This window comes from Palaemon carinicauda, chromosome 1 (assembly GCF_036898095.1).
Source record: "Palaemon carinicauda isolate YSFRI2023 chromosome 1, ASM3689809v2, whole genome shotgun sequence".
Lineage (NCBI taxonomy): Eukaryota > Metazoa > Arthropoda > Malacostraca > Decapoda > Palaemonidae > Palaemon > Palaemon carinicauda.
The window spans coordinates 118,486,310-118,491,309 of NC_090725.1; the positions used below are offsets into that span (position 1 = coordinate 118,486,310).

A 5,000-nucleotide genomic window follows, 5' to 3' on the forward strand; every position below is an offset into this window, starting at 1 on the left:
CATTTGGTACAATCACTTTCTCATATAGAACTCTCTTTACATTCATGCCCAACCCTCTATTTTTAACTACTCCCTTAACTGTCCCAACACTTTGCAACCTTCATTCACTCTCTGATGTACATCTGCTTCCACTCCACCATTTGCTGCAACAACAGACCCCAAGTACTTAAACTGATCCACCTCCTCAAGTAACTCTCCATTCAACATGACATTCAACCTTGCACCACCTTCCCTTCTCGTACATCTCATAACCTTACTCTTACCCACATTAACTCTCAACTTCCTTCTCTCACACCCTTCCAAATTCTGTCACTAGTCGGTCAAGCTTCTCTTCTGTGTCTGCAACCAGTACAGTATCATCCACAAACAACAACTGATTTACCTCCCATTCATGGTCACTCGTCGACCAGTTTTAATCCTCGTCCAAGCACTCGAGCATTCACCTCTCTCACCACTCCATCAACATACAAGTTAAACAACCACGGTGACATCACACATCCCTGTCTCAGCCCCACTCTCACCGGAAACCAATCGCTCACTTCATTTCCTATTCTAACACATGCTTTACTACCTTTGTAGAAACTTTTCACTGCTTGCAACAACCTTCCACCAACTCCATATAACCTCATCACATTCCACATTGCTTCCCTATCAACTCTATCATATGCTTTCTCCAGATCCATAAACGCAACATACACCTCCTTACCTTTTGCTAAATATTTCTCGCATATCTGCCTAACTGTAAAAATCTGATTCATACAACCCCTACCTCTTCTAAAACCACCCTGTACTTCTAAGATTGCATTCTCTGTTTTATCCTTAATCCTATTAATCATTACTCTACCATACTTTTCTAACAACACTCAACAAACTAATACCTCTTGAATTACAACACTCGTGCACATCTCCCTTACCCTTATATAGTGGTACAATACATGCACAAACCCAATCTACTGGTACCATTGACAACACAAAACATATTAAACAATCTCACCAACCATTCAAGTACAGTCACACCCCCTTCCTTCAACATCTCAGCTCTCACACCATCCATACCAGATGCTTTTCCTACTCTCGTTTCATCTAGTGCTCTCCTCACTTCCTCTATTGTAATCTCTCTCTCATTCTCATTTCCCATCACCAGCACCTCAACACCTGCAACAGCAATTATATCTGCCTCCCTATTATCCTCTACATTCAGTAAACTTTCAAAATATTCCGCCCACCTTTTTCTTGCCTCCTCTCCTTTAAACAACCTTCCATTTCCATCTTTCACTGTCTCTTCAATTCTTGGGCCAGCCTTCCTTACTCTATTCACTTCTTCCCAAAACTTCTTCTTATTCTCAATATATACTGCAGGAATTTGATATCTAGAAGCATAGAATGAACTGGGAGCAAAGGCATACAACTAAGAACTTCTAAGTATTCCCTCCACCTAAAAGTGTGAACGATGGGAAAGCATCCAGTCTCATGAAGGACATGAGTCATGGGATATTACCAATGTTTCAATAAAAACAAATTTGGAAGGCAAGAACATTAAATAATATAAGAATATCATTTGACATTTAAAACCAATATGAGTAAAAGCCTTAGAAAACATGTGATATGTGAAACCACTTCACAGTTTAAAAGGGGAAACTAAATTCTCCGATAAAGTGTGAACGGAAATTCTAAGTTGACAAAATTTCTTTAATCTACTCAGAGTTAAAAACCCTTTTGTTCCAAATATAGTGTAATGAAGGATAACCTTCATCTAATTAAATGACAACACCCTTGATGATTAGTGGAATGGTAAAACAAATTGGTTTTCATCTTATCATAAAGTTGAGTTAACCACTCAAAGTTGAAATTGCCTATGATTGAGTGCAAATACATAAATACCTAAATGTAAATAAGTATATAGTTGTGTAAACTCACATCGCACTGTTCGAGACATGTACAATCATTCGAGAAGGGAAAGAAAGGTCGCTCCTAATGTAAGGGTAATTTCTCCCTTGCAAAAGGTACAGTATGTAGTTGCCTTAGTTTAAAAAGTACATGTTGACATAGCACTTAATAGAATTAATTTTTATGTAACAGAAAATTACCAAAAATTGTTTTTGTTATGGTACATAGGTTGCACCATGTTGAGCTTGCATGTGGTTGAAATTGTACCATTGACCATTGGCTAAGATGCGCAATATTCCACCAAATGTTTATGAAAATATTGACTCGAGTTAGATGCCAGCTATGTTATGCAAGCGAAGCCAGGCTAATTGTGCAGTGTAACAGTTATGTTATGCACGATTACAGTATAGCCTATGCTAAGTAATGCATGCTGTTTTGCACAAGATTGCTAAAATTTTGTTACCGGGTAACAGTTTAGTTATGTATACATACCAGTTTAGGAAGCATAAGTTATACGTATCAATTATGGAAGAAATCCACAATATATCTACCAGCTGTTTAAGAACTGAGAAACATTAAAAAACCTTGGGAATTAGCCGTTCCCTCATCCTTAACTACAAAATGAAGATTCTTCCATCTCTAATGTCAGGTATCGGTATACAGCCAAGACTAGGCCTAGAATATTAGTCTAGGGCTATGGGGTGCACTTTTATTTGCCTATGGCAAGGTTTGAATTGTTATGTACAACCTAGTCATGAATTAATTGTCCTAAAGTGAATAATAACCTCCAAATGTAAGTCGGGACAAATGACATATCAGTACCAAGAAGTAATAACATTATAATAGTACTGTAGTCCCATTTTGTTCCAAATTAGCACCATTTCTAGCACTTTAATTCACCTTGTCAAGCATGGGAAACTATGGGCATAAGAGAAAATGCTATATCAATGAAACAATTACTAACACAGAATTATATGAGCCTGAAAATGTAGGTTACCGTAATCTCTATAACTAGAGAAAATATGTCAAGTACAAAAACATTTACGTGAAAGGAACCCTTAATGTTTTTAAAGATGTGTTCATCAAGGAAGAGAGGGGAAATACAATTGGGCACGTCATTACTCATGGCCCTCTAAGGCTGGTCTTTAGCACTAAGTTAAAAAACTAACACCAAGGCACAAGTTAATGTGTCTATAGGCATAATCTACACTTCTACTATGGAATTCAAGAGGTCATGAGCTGAATCAGGAGTTATCGCACTGAAACAGGTACTAGAGAAAAAGACTGAACCACAACCCCTAAGAAAGAAAAGAAATCAAAACTTGCTCTGAAAGATTCAATTATTTTTTACACTTACTATGAAAAACAATAGCATCAGCAAACTGTAAGACTTTATATCTGTTGGCTTTGATCCCATTATTGGAACAATTTAAGACTTTTCTAAATATTAGAGTAGGGTAGGCTAGTAGAGAGAGCATGAGTAACTTCACATGAATATTGCATATAAAACTGTTCCATAAAATCAGCAAATCCAAGTTTAAGTCCTGCAACTTCACTCCTTGCATCTACTGTATATTCTTTCTCAGTACTAGAGAGCTCGTCGCCAAAGAAGACTAGAGACATACCTTCATCTGAAATACTCCCTGAAAAATATCAACTTTCTTCTTACACTATACATCATTATCACACACACACTTTTTCATAAATCTAATGGACTGGTCACTTATTTATTTGAGAACTATTGCATCTGGAACAGCTTCATGGATCACACTGCTGTCCCCTACACATGGTACAGAGAATGAACTCTATCTCTTCCAATATCAACCTAGACACAGGGCATTTCCAAAAACAAAGACATGAAACGAAATGACTACCATTGATTTATCAAATAAAGATATATTTACAAAATTATATCATGTGAAAGTCCAATTGTCCAATCACCACCCACAATGGGAAGTAGGATTTTACTTTCTTGCAGTTACACAAAACGGTGCAAGGTACAGACGTTCAGCACTTCCATAGTATGGGAACAGGGATGCATCTAACTATGACACTTGGAGCAACGTCCTTCCATTTTATGAAATTAAGCCTTTTAATACTCGATGCTAGAGGATAAAGTGAGAGACTCTTCAATGCAATGCAAATCGGGACCACTCTAGGCATGAACTACTTCCAGTGTATCCTGATCATGAGTTAAATAGATGCATACCTAATGAGCAATTTGCAAAAACTAAATAGTCACAGAGTTTAAAGAAGCAGTATTGGCTGAAAAGCCTTCAAAATCTTCCTTGGATGTATAATCATCCTGCTTGTGCCTCTTGCTTTGCAAATCATAATCACTCAAGTTTGATCTAATATGCCCATGTTGAATTTCTCAAATCATTTGCCCATCCTATTCACCTCTCTCCTATTTTACGTGAAGTTTGAAGAAAGGCTCATTCACATTCTTTGCCTAGTATCACTTTCCAAACTGAAATGTCAAGTCATTGTTTCTATCAATGTTTTGGACAAATCTGGACACTATCTCAAGTTTAAAAAGCTCAAACTCTATATGGAATGGACCTGCTAAATTACCTGGTAGAGAATGCCAAGCAAGGTTTATTTGTAATGGAGAGGGAAAAATGGAAGCCCTAGAATGAAAACACATCACATTATGAACATTATAAGATGAATTAATCTTTAGAGCGTGTAGGAGTAATACACGATGAACACAGCAATGTGTTTACCATAAGTTTCTTAACCTTCTTATCCTACTCTGTTCTTACCCTATACTTATCAAATTCTAATACCATTTGATCTGGCATATGCCTACAGTCATCACATCTATCCTGTACTATACGATCTTTGCCTTTAAAGGAGATACAAATCTGATGTTGGTCAAACTTGGTCCTCTACATTCTAGTCTCATTACAGATATAACAATTTCTCAAATCAGTGTCCCATGAATATATAGTAATAAAAACTTATAGAAATCACCCAACCATACCAAAAATAAACAAAAACTGCACAAAACCCTTTAAATGATCTCTACCACAGAAAGAGATATCATCTTGGTAAATAATAAAGCATAAGCAGTTCATAACAAACATGGTAACATAAGATTATAGTGCACA

General features: G+C 36.7%; 1 protein-coding gene across 1 annotated transcript in view; it reads right to left on the reverse strand.

Moving 5' to 3' along the window:
* Nucleotides 1-5,000, reverse strand: part of Nab2 (Nuclear polyadenosine RNA-binding 2) — a 379,140-nt gene that overhangs the window by 99,218 nt on the left and 274,922 nt on the right. The gene's annotated exons all lie outside the window — the stretch shown is intronic.